General features: G+C 38.5%; 1 protein-coding gene across 7 annotated transcripts in view; it reads left to right on the plus strand.

Moving 5' to 3' along the window:
- Positions 1 to 13,005, plus strand: part of LOC126382075 (neuroligin-4, Y-linked) — a 240,916-nt gene that overhangs the window by 32,577 nt on the left and 195,334 nt on the right. For 6 of the 7 annotated variants that reach the window (XM_050031791.1, XM_050031798.1, XM_050031793.1 and 3 more), the window contains exon 1: positions 9,594 to 9,985. The exons of the other annotated variant lie outside the window; for it this stretch is intronic. The gene's annotated coding sequence lies outside the window, so the exon portion shown is untranslated. Of the gene's footprint in view, positions 1 to 9,593; positions 9,986 to 13,005 lie in introns of those variants that run through there. 7 annotated transcript variants of the gene reach the window in all.

The raw sequence follows: 13,005 nt of genomic DNA on the forward strand, positions 1-13,005 counted from the left end.
GCCTCTCACTTTGAGATCGCAGTACGTATGTACATACGTTACTTTAACATGCAAAAATAACAATTATAATTCTAATAATACAAGGTTTAAGTTAAACCTGACATTTTCTTATTTACCTAAAAGGAAGGTGACGGGTTATGAGACAGGCATAAAAATGGAACACACGACAATTTGAGGATAAAAACTGCCTGTTTCTCCCATCAGGTGTCGCTACTATTAAGTGTTTTTTTTTTTTTTAATTTTGACATTCCCTGTACTATTTGAGTGAACAAACATATTGTTTTGGTTATATTTTGACATGTTTATAGAAATGTTTTATTGCGACCATGTGTTCGTACAAATTGTGGTGTTATAAAAATACAGAAGTAAGTATTATAGTATCAACATGGACCCGGTAAGGGCACTGCAACATTACAGCCCTTTGCGAACCGTTTTACTATAAAATCAAAATCAAATCATAGTTTTATATTTATTACCTAAAGATCGGAAAGAAGAAGACTTAGAAAAACTTGTTTTCAATCAAAACTAACTTTTACCAACTGGCTATACTCCACGTTGCTCCACATTTTATAGAAATTCGTCACGAATTTCAGCTGGACAGTATGGAAAACTATCAAAATTTAAGAACTGTCAGGCTTTTTGGCGGGAAACGGGAACGGGACAGTTGCTTTCTTCATTGAATAATCTAAATAATTAATACGAAGTGGTGTTTTGTTGTTAATGATCGCATTTAGTTAGTCAGGAGACATTCGCGAGTGTTATTATTCAATAAACAAAGTGTATCTGCCTATTTTCGCTTCGTGCCAGGAAGCCGCTTCATAACTCGAAAGTTTATGCGGACTTTTGAGTTAATTCGTTTGGGGTTCGAAGTAGGAGTCTACTCCGAGGGTGGGGGCTTAGGTTTCATCATCATCACCTTTCATCATTTCATTAATCATCAAGAAAAAAAATACGTAAGACATGGCTGTATGGGCATAGTTCCCTTTGCCTTACCCTTCGGGGAAAACCAAAACAAAAAATAATAATTAAGAACTGTCTTAAATACGTAAGACATGGCTGTATGGGCATAGTTCCCTTTGCCTTACCCTTCGGGGAAAACCAAAACAAAAAAAAAATTAAGAACTGTCAACATTGCTGCCACCTACATTTGATCTTATTGTTTTCATCCTCTAAACATCCATCTCAAAATTTTATATTGGCCAAACTCTTCAGAACTAAGTTGACAACGTCATACTGGTTTTCTATCAGCGAGATGCCTATTTGATTCGGCTGGGTTATTCATTAATTCACTCATTAATTCTAAAAATAATAGCTGTCAATCATCCGTCCCTTTCCTTTTCGGCGGATAATAAAATTACTTTCAAATTCTAAATTGTACAAATTCCAATGTACATAATTGTTAGAACACCGATAAAGAATCCCTGTTAAAAACTCCTTTGGTTCGCGCCAAAAATCCCACTACGCCAAGCCACGAAAAAAGAAGTAAAAAAGTTGACTCGACTGCCGCCATTGCGCGTTTCTATACAAGCTTTTTTTAAAACGGGCTTTTTGGCGGGAAACGGGAACGGGACAGTTGCTTTCTTCATTGAATAATCTAAATAATTAATACGAAGTGGTGTTTTGTGGTTAATGATCGCATTAAGTTAGTCGGAAGACATTCGCGAGTGTTATTATATTGGAGTATTCAATAAACAAAGTGTATCTGCCTATTTTCGCTTCGTGTCAGGAAGCCGCTTCATAACTCAAAAGTTTATGCGGACTTTTGAGTTAATTCGTTTGGGGTTCGGAGTAGGAGTCTACTCCGAGGGTGGGGGCTTAGGTTTCATCATCATCACCTTTCATCATTTCATTAATCATCAAGAAACAAAATACGTCAGACATGGCTGTATGGGCATAGTTCCCTTTGCCTTACCCTTCGGGGAAAACAAAAACAAAAAAAAAAAAAAAATTTTTTTAAAACGAAAACGTCTGTAATATTTTATTTGTTCCTTTTAAACTTAATATGAAAGTAAACTAGCAGTTTCCAGAGTACCTCAGAGTCAGAAGAAACCAAATGCAACAATTCTGTAAGTACCTTTCCTCTTGGTCTGTGTTTTGTTTGGGTAAGTTTATTTCTTAGAATTAAAATTATCCACTTATCTTAGTTATTCAACAATAATGAACAATCAGGTTATTATGGGGAGCCTGTCGAGCACACGCCTTTGCTTTTGTCAGCGACATCGCAGAAGCGGGAAAATTCGCCCGCTTACACGGCACCCGTCGCTTTGAGAACTTTAAATAAGGAATTCAGCGGGCTTTGACGTCAACGTGTTGTTTTCGGTAAGAAATATACGTTAATGATAATAATAACACAACATAAATAGCCTATACCTACTGTTCTATCTGTGTGTGAACTGTTGGGCACAGGCCTCCCCTCAATGAACTGGAGGTATGGACCATACTCCACCACGCTGCTCCACTGCGGGTTGGTTATATTTTTACGGCTTATAGGCGGGGCCAACGGCTTAACGTGCCGCCCGAAGCACGATAAATATAATGATAATAATTTATATTAGGCTATTGGATAAAAACCAGTTATTTTAGGCTACAAAGGCCAATACAATAAAAACCTTAATCTATCGTGTAGACTTTGTGGTTCTACCAACCTCAGCCATTGAGCCGCAATGGAGCCGGAAAAGGCTCCTGACATGGCTCATATAACGATTATGTACTTTAAATCAGGAAGCAGTAGCTGTGATCAAAGGTACATCGTACGTTAGAAGAGGAATCATCATTAATCTCCAGACTTGTCTGTCAATTCTTTGACTTCTTTATGCGACACGACGTTCGCCTTCTCTTTAATCTTCTGTAGAATTAAGGATTATTAATATTTTAGGATTTTTTAGGAGAAACATATTGACAAAAAGTTAATTATATATTATTGACAAGACAGTTGTATAAATACGTATAGTATCATGTTTACACAAACTTCAGCGGCAGTACAACTCTAGTGTGTTTGTACAGCAGATAGCCTTGCAGCAAACAAAGCTAGTTGACGGCAAACATTGCGATGCAAATCATGACGTAACATCTCTATGCTGACTTGTAGGCTTTGTAATATTCGCTATCCTATTATACCTCGATACTCCTAATATTATAAACAAACAAATAGGTCATTTTAGGGTTCCGAACCTGAAAAGGAACCCCGGAACCCTTTAGGATCACTTTGTTGTCCGTCTGTCTGTCTGTCAAGAGACTTTTTCCCTGGAGATTGTAATAACTTTGAATTTAACATAAAATACATACTTATGTCTGCAATTGAGCTGCAAAAAATCGAACTCCTAAATCAAGACAATCTAAACATATCGCCATTTTTAGCTTTAGTTTCATGCATTTCGTAGGGGAAACTTTGAGTTTCTATCTCTCTCTCCTTCTCCCTCCTTTTCTTTATTCATTAAATCAGTGTAATAAAGTGTAAAATTTTAATAAAATTAAAGTTCTCTTGAATAGAAACCCCAAACATAAAAATGTATACTATGTGTTGTGTATGAGAGTGTGTTGCGGGTGTATGGAATTTGAGTTGTTGATCCACGAGAATTTGAATTGATGAAGACTCGAGAGAGTTGTTTCTGATAAAGCAATAATAATGATAGCCCGACAAGTTATCAGAGGTATCGGAGGCAAAGGAACCAATCAAACACACTCCGAAGCCAAACCCGCAACTTTTTCGATCAGACAATTTGTCAACTTTTTCATATCGCAGAAAATGAATGTATTTTTCTAACGTAAAAGTTTGTGTGTGTGAGAGAATGTTTTAAAGGCTTACGTCCTGTGTTATTCGCAAAAATAATCGAGCATTGAACTCTTATCTAAGGATTTGACAGTCAGTTCAATTACACTACATCTATGTACCTACATACAATAAGATTAGTATGCCACAAGTTGCAAAAAGAACAATAGCAGATAGTCCATCTCAAAACAAATAATACCGTCTTCTTACCGCGTTAGATCAGGAATATAAGACTCACAATATTTCGACAGATCACGGGATGACTAACAATGGTGCTGATTCGGGCGACCAACTTAATCTTAACTTAATTTGACAGGACTAAAACTATATCTGTCTCTCTCTTACACGTATTGTAAGTGAAAGACGGCACCAGTTTTCAAGTCGTCGAACTAAAATTAGGTTAAGTATGTATGCATCCGAACAGACACCAATGTCTAATTAAGTTGGGAAAGGGCTGCTTTAGGTGACTTTAACGACATGTTTTGGTCGATAAGCAGATAAACGCAACTTTTTAATTGAAACAGAATCGGAATCATTTCAACGTAATTATCATGAATATAAACGACCTCCGTGGTCCAGTGGTTGAGCGTTGGGCTCACGATTCGGAGGTCCTGGGTTCAATTCCCAGTTGGGACATATCACAAAAATTACTTTGTGGTCCCTAGTTTGGTTAGGACATTACAGGCTGATCACCTGATTGTCCGAAAGTAAGATGATCCGTGATTCAGAAGGCACGTTAAACCGTTGGTCCCGGTTACTACTTACTGATGCCAGTAAGTAGTCGTTACATGAGCCATGAGGCCTTTGGTGGCTCAATAGTAACCCTGACACCAGGATTGATGAGGTTGGTACTGCACCTCACAACCCGCACGGTAGAATATCATGAATAAACTTGTTGAAGGTCAATGTAACATTTTTGAATTAGGATTCTTTAAAAAAAGTGTATTTGTCTAAAAGAGATTACGTCCAACAAACCTAACTACTGCGAAAGGATTACAAACACACCAATTCACATACGAAAAGCGACTTAAATTCTGAATAAAACAACCCAAGTCTGAAACTTGGATAGAACTGGAGTCAAAAAAGGTTGACGTGACAAATTTGTCTCTTTTACCGTATAGGAACCCTCCGTTTAATCCTTCTCTGTCAAAAAGGATCCCATCGATTAAAGGGCAAAGGATTTTTACTCCAACTTCGTATTACGGTGTGTGTAGCTTGTTTAGAGTTTAGGGTATCCTTGATAATCTTGTGCGGAGAATGCGTGACTTACGTAAATAGTGTTACGGATTCGAATCTCGGTTTGGGCTCCAAGTCACTTAACTCAACTTTATGAGTTTAAATTAATGTTGGGACTTATGTACACTGAGGGTGGGCGCATAAAACACACACAGACACTAACATTTTTTATGTTTATTAAATTATTTTCAATTCTATACTTTTGCGATGGAAAATTTCACTCGATATTAACTCAGAATAATGAGCTAAATCATCCCCCTCAGTATTTGTTACGACATCACTTACACCCCATACAAGTAGCCATGCAATTAGGTATGGTGTTAGTGACATCGTAACAAATACTGAGGAGGATGATTCAGACCATGATTCTGAGTTGATATGAAATATATTATTTTCCTGTGGAAAATTTACAATATAAAGAATAGAATAGAAATTATTTTAAAAGGGCGTTACATACAAAAACAAGACAATAACATCATATCAAATTTCCACAAAACAATTACAAAAAAGCAAGACGGATGTTCGAAATTCAAGAAAATTTTAGTGCCTTTTTAAAATATTTTCTGTTCCATACATTTGCGACGGAAAATTGCACTTGATATAAGCTCAGAATCATGGCCTGAATTGTCCCTCAAAGTTTTCGTTACGATGTCACTAATACCATGTATTGCTTGCTTGTGACCGTATGCATACAAGTTCTTTGCAGCTTTCTATGAAGATAGTTTGCACTGCCATGATGTGAGCAACGAAGTAATTAGTCGAAGCAACATTAATAGCAGTACCAGGAACAAGTTGGTTATGATTTTTGAATGGAGTGCTAAATGTTCTAACGCTTGATGAACTCGTAGAGCGTGTATGTGAAGTTTTGATAATAATTAACAAGGCGAGGCGAGTTTGGAGAGATCAATAAAATGTTGCCTGCTTGATGTACACACCCACTTACATAAACTGCCTATATACGTCCCACTGCTGGGCACAGGTCTCCCCTCAATCAACCGGAGGGGGTATGGAGCATACTCCACCACGCTGCTTACTTTAAATTAATAAACAGAAGTGCATCGCCTTTTATAACGCACCCCGACACTGACCCCGCCGGCGTGGTCGACGATTTCCCTCATTCGGCGCTTATCGCTATCGGCCAACTAGAGTCGATTTATTTTTTCAAATAATCTAATAAAATAGTGATTTATATTAATTTCAATTCGCAATAACTAAAGATTCTAAATGGCAAAAATCCTGATGTAACTGAAATTTACTCATTCGAGAAAATTTTGACAAAAAATTGCTGCCACACGATACTGAAACGCAAAATTACGATGCTCCTTTAAAATTCGGTGGCGTAAACTTATCTTTACGAATGCAAATAAAACGTAGCGCGAAAATATAACCGGAACAACTTAACAAAAATTCAACAGGTGAAATTTCGCCGGGACAAAAAAGACCCTCAGGTGTTGCGAGGGAAAATTGCGAAAACTGTATTTGCGTCCGGTTCGTGATTTGCTGCGGAAACGAGTACTTGCCTCTCTCTCCCTCGGTTCCATTCTGCAACGCTAGATGGCGCTGTGCTTAAGTTGCATTCATTTTAGCAGTTTTTAATTTAGCTTTTGAATCTGTGCCACCACCGTTTAGCGCAACGTTGCCTTTGTGACAATTTGAACGTCATTCCAACATAATGTATGCAAGCGACACAATTGCTTTGAAAAACTATTATTATTAAGTATTTTTCGTTGCAAATTAAAGCGGCGGAATTCGTTACGAGCGATAGACTAAGCCTGGGTTCGATTCCCGGTGGGGACATGTCACAAAAATTACTTCGTGGTCCCTAGTTTGGTTAGGACATTACAGGCTGATCACCTGATTGTCCGAAAGTAAGATGATCCATGCTTCGGAAGGCACGTTAAGCCGTTGGTCCCGGTTACTACTTACTGATGTAAGTAAGTAGTCGATACATAAGCCATGTCAGGTGCCTTTGGCGGCTCAATAGTAACCCTGACACCAGGGTTGATGGGGTTGGTAATTCAACTCGCAACCCACACGATAGAAGAGATAAGGTTAGTAATTATTTAGAAGATATGAGTGTACGGGTTTAACTGTTTGGGAACTGATATTAGGCAGTCAAATTACTAAATTGTACAACAATATTTTATGTTATTTTAAAAAAAAACATCTAGGGCCCTCTGCCGAGCTTTTCCTTGCAGCTTCTTTTCCCCGGCTATACAGGTTGTTAGAAACTGCAGTAGTTTTAACGAATGAGACGTTGGTTACCTACTTAAAAGATATTTTTGAATTTTATGCAAAACATAGATGCTACTGCCATACCCCGGAAACTCCATACAAACATATCATTAAGTGCGAGCGAGACAGATATACCGCGCTCTCTCCCTTACTCCTCTGCCACTCACGACCATTTTAGACTAAAGTAATACCCAGAGAGGGTGACCGGCGGCCGATACAAATTGGTGCGGGGCAGAGAGTTACCTTTTAATGATATTGAAAGAAAGAAAGTATTTAGTATATTGCAAATTCGGAAGGTACATTAAGCCGTTGGTCCCGGCTGCATTATTAGTCGTTAATAACCATCAATCCGCACTGGGCCCGCGTGATGATTTTTAAGGCCCGATCTCCGTATATATCCATAGGGAAGGCCCGTGCCCCAGCAATGGGGACGTTAATGGGCTGGTGATGATGATGATGATGCTATTGCAAAGAAGAACGCTTGTCAAACTGAATTCTAGAGAGCTTTATTAGTTACAAAATCCCGATACAACAAAGCAGTGTTTCTGAGAATTACGTACACATATGAACAAACGAATTTAATGCATAAAACATTTCCGTTTGAGATAATTCCGCTGGAACATTTCCGAAATTAACAAACAAAACGTAACGTTTTGCAGCTAAAAGATAATCTTTCGGGCGTGGTCCCATTTCAAATACACAAACAACGTTCTTAATTATTTTTCTGTTGTCCCTGTGTTTTTCCTAGATATTTAGTTTTGCTTTTCAGTGCACTATTTTCACCATTGTAAAAATGCTTTATTAACTTTCAGAGAGGAATTTACAATAACGTGAAATAGTTTCGAAAAACACTGGAATAGTCAGTGTCTGTTTTAATTAAAATAGATAATTTATTGCGACAGAATGTTAGAGCATTTAGTTCTAAGCTGTTAACGAGTGTAATGTGAAAGGAGTTTCATAGTGAGATAGAAACAACAACAAGTAAGTAACATATTATGCTACATGCCAACCGAGAATCATCATCATCATCATCAACAGCCTATATACGTCCCACTGCTGGGCACAGGCCTCCCCTCAATCAACCGGAGGGGGTATGGAGCATACTCCAGCACGCTGCTCCAATGCGGATTGGTGGAGGTGTTTTTACAGCTAATAGCCGGGACCAACGGCTTAACGTGCCCTCCGAAGCACGGAATCATCTTACTTTTTCGGACAATCAGGTGATTCAAGCCTGAAAAGTCCTTACCAAACAAAGGACAGTCTCACAAAGTGATTTCGACAATGTCCCCATCGGGAATCGAACCCGGACCTCCAGATCGTGAGCCTAACGCTCTAACCACTAGACCACGGAGGCCAACCGAGAATACGGGTACACTTCTCCGACATAATCTTTGCTGACATACAAGCTTACAAACTCGCCAAAGACCGCGTTCAGTATCAAAGTTTTCACTTAGAGATACTTAAATAAAGTATCGCCACATATATGTACTGGCTTACATTACGTGACATAGTAAAAAGCAAAGTTAATTGGTTTTTTTCTTTAATATTTGGTCAGCAAAGAAAATCAGCTGAATAATTATTGTTTTTTTTCGAGCTGCAACATTTGGTCATAATTCATTTATTCACTTTAAAAATGCTGACTGCAAACTGTACGGTCACGAGCATTAGGTAATATGTATACACTTTGGTACCATGTACCACTTTTTTGACAAATTGAACTGTAAGTCTCACTAAATGTCAATATGTTAGTGCGACAGAGAGGGGGCAGGTTAGGTTGTTGATACGGGCCCTCACAGGGCATTGTAGACTCAATAAGCACCTACACAGAATGGAGCTGACTGAGTCTCCTCTATGCAAATTCTGCTTAGGGGAAGATGAGACGCCACTACATCTGCTATGCAGCTGTGAGGCTCTCATACATAGTAGAAGCCGTACACTTGGGGGCCACATAATGGACCCCCAGGAAGTCATGGAGCTTTCTCCCAAAAAGACGTTGGATCTATTCGAACGGATCGGTCTAGAGGAGGATATTTAAATGTAGGGATTTAAGGTCACAATAGATCTGTCAAGGTTGCAGTGACCTTGCGGGCTGCATCCGGTCCGGCCCTCACAACTTTCAAATAATAATAATAATAATAGTGCGACAGAGTCCTAAAGTGGGCACGTTATATTGCTCATGACTGTACCTCATTTAGCATTAGGTCAACATTTTTAGTTATGAAGATTATAACATGCAAATAACTAAATCAGCAACTAAATCAAGGGTTATCAGCAAGGGTTATCAAGGGTCGTCTTTCTACAGACCTATATTAAATAACGGGTAACGGATGCGAGTGCAGTGAGTATTCCGACACCGTCGGTATAGGTTTCTTTCTTTCTTTCTTTCTTTCTTTCTTTCTTTCTTTCTTTCTTTCTTTCTTTCTTTCTTTCTTTCTTTCTTTCTTTCTTTCTTTCTTTTTTTCTTTCTTTCTTTCTTTCTTTCTTTCTTTCTTTCTTTCTTTCTTTTAAAGTGAGCTCCCGGTCGAATAGCCGAGTAGGTTATGTTACTTGTGAGTGTTCGCGCCCAACTAGGCACCCTCAGGCCTGTTGTCTTAAACGTTGTACCGGGTGAGAGCCTTCAGCGCTCCCCATTTGCCAAGTAGTTAATGCCATCTCCGTCAAATCTACAAATTCAATAAGACACGTTAAAAAAAAGTTACTTGTGAGTGACAACCCAGTCCTACAATGCCACAATGGCGATAACGGGTGAGTAGAAGCTCAAGTTACTTAGTTTACTGGCCAATACACGTTTCTTGCTGACCATTAGATGCAATTCAACTCCAATATAAGCGGCGTTGTACCTAGTTTCTTCTTTAACCTTCTAATTTCATGGATAATAGACATAATGCATCTTATATCTTTGTTTTTGGGTATAAATTATGACCCTTTATATTACACCTAAGCACAATTACATTTTCCACTCATTATTATTCTGATCAAAATATAGAGAAGTAAAATAGGTAGCGTTGTAATTCTATACATAATGTGTTTCAAATGTCAAGAAACAATTATATTATTTTTTAATAATTATCACGTTAAAGCTGTACAAACGTCATAAATATTATCTCAAAAGTACCTCATGTAGATACTTAACTTTCTGGTATTTTTTTTTCCTGACTAAATCATATTTCTTACTAACCCTCTCTCTCTTTATTTAAGAGCTGCGCTCTTGTCGGTGGAGTAATCGCCATTACTCCATAGATAGGGCGTGTAGAACGGTGGTTGCCCCAATCGCCTTCCGTTCCGCAGTACACCGACCAATTTCGCAATCGGTGATGTTCTAGCTAGAGCCCTTACTAACCACCAGATGCAAATCAATTTATTTCATATGACGACAAAATATTTTTTTGCTGACCGTTTCAGTGATATCCTTATACGTATTAAATCTGCTTACATTTCATATGTGACATAGCAGCTCTGACAAGTAGTAAAGCAGCACGAAGTTTAATTATTGCAGTGCATTATTTCTATTCAGTGCCGTTATAACACGGCTCGGTAGAGTTGGTAGTGGCGCACTTGATGCGGGAGCATTGTTACTGCGAACTGTATTTGTCAGCGGAGATTATGTCATAGAATAAATAATAAAGTAACGTGTAAAAGGGACGAGGAGCTCGGTGGCGCAGCGGTTAACGCGCTCGGTCCGCGATTGTTGAAGTTAAGCAACTTTCGCAAAGGCCGGTCATAGGATGGGTGACCACAAAAAAAAGTTTTCATCTCGAGCTCCTCCGTGCTTCGGAAGGCACGTTAAGTCGTTGGTCCCGGTTGCATTAGCAGTCGTTAATAACCATCAATCGGCACTGGGCCCGCGTGATGGTTTAAGGCCCGATCTCCCTAATCATCCATAGGGAAGGCCCGTGCCCCAGCAGTGGGGACGTTAATGGGCTGATGAAGTAGAAGGGACACTCCGATGAGTTCAATGACATAATATCAGCTCACAACTATATCCCAGTAGTCAGAGGTACATCCATTGCAAGATGAAATATGTCACCGAGCTTTCAGCTGCTTGTCTTCCCGGGCATGTCGTGAAAACCGACAGAGGGATTGTGTCCTCTAACATGATGGACTAATGTTATGGGCGATATCCCTCATTACTATAAGGTTCATCATTATCCAGCTTACGACATCGTATCAACAGTGGCTGCAAGTTGTCTTTGATTACTTGTGGCTCTGCCCACCCCATTAGGGATTAGGGACGTGAGTTTATGTATGTATGTATTTGTCTCAAAATTCTGTGAGTCATCAAATTTTACATACATTGTATGTTTTTATCGCACGACTAAAATCAATGCAGCAGTGTAGGAGAAATAACAAATACGTGCTCAATAAAAATAAATCATTAATCTATAATGAATTTGGCGAACATTGATGTGGCTGTCCACATGACCGATTAAATTATATTTTGTGTGATTGGAAAACTGTAAATTAGCATTATTTTGCTAAAATTCACATTGATGAGCAATAGTCGGTTAATGGCCCCGATTCCTGCAGACACCGCCTAATTTTATTTTAAGTTATATCCGTCATTTTCATATCCGTCGAAAAGGAAAGGGGCGGATGATTCACAGCTCTTAATTTTAGGAATAATGAGTAAATGAATGAATAACCCGGCCGAATCAAAAAGGTACGTCGCTGGTATGCAATCCGTTTGACATGCTGTCTGCTCAACTGTGCCGGGTTATTGACTGATGTAAAATTTTTAGACGGTTGGTTTAGATTTGTGCTTAAAATTGACGTGTGTTCTATAAATTTTATGCTTGTCGATTACCCGTCCCTTTCCTTTTCGGCGGATAAGAAGATGACAGATATAACTTAAAATAAAATTATATGGTATTTACAGGAATTAGCACCACTGTCAGTATAATTAAGTAATTTCGGTTCGGAACCGGCGTTCGTGTATGAAACGATTGATGAATGTGGAAGCAACAGAAGTGTGTCAGGTTCGAAGCAAAAGGAATTCCATAGTCTCTGCTTACCCCGGTAGGAAATAGGCGTGAGTTTACGTATGTATGTACTAATGTTAGAATTGAATGACCTACAGCATTTCAAGCTAAATTCAGACCATAATTCTGAGTTAATATCAAGTGGAACTTCCCGTCGCAAACTCATTACCTTTTTGTGTTTATTTAAATTATTTTCAATTCTGTACTTTTTAGATGCAAAATTCCGCTTGATATTAACTCAGAATTTTATTATAAGCTGAGTCGTCCCCCCTCAGTATTCGTTACGATGTCACTTACACCCAGTGTAAGTACTTACAGGTAGCCAACAAGTATGTATAGGTGTTAGTAACACCGTAACGAATACTGAGGGGAATGATTCAGACAATCATTCTGAGTTGTATCAAGTGGAATTTCCTGTCGGAAAATTCATGAAAATTTTAGTGTTTTTTAATTATTTTCAGTTTTATACTTTTACGACGGAAAATTCCACTTGATATCAACTCAGAATCATAGTCTGAATCATTCCTCAAAGTTTTTGCTACTTTGTCACTAACATCGTGTACTATCCCAGTCCAAAATAAAATAACTAGCAAAGGAACTACCAGTAGTTTCAGTGGAATACTTATTTTACGTAGTATGTAAATGGAATGATTTATAGACTATTATCCTAGCTCTTAGGAACCAAAACTATTTCTAGTGAAAAAGTTCCAACAAAAAGCTCCGACCCCACAATGGAGACATAGACAAATTATAGGTTAATTCTCCGTTGAATGCTACTTGGAGCAT

This window comes from Pectinophora gossypiella, chromosome 3, assembly GCF_024362695.1.
Source record: "Pectinophora gossypiella chromosome 3, ilPecGoss1.1, whole genome shotgun sequence".
In the NCBI taxonomy this organism is placed as follows: domain Eukaryota; kingdom Metazoa; phylum Arthropoda; class Insecta; order Lepidoptera; family Gelechiidae; genus Pectinophora; species Pectinophora gossypiella.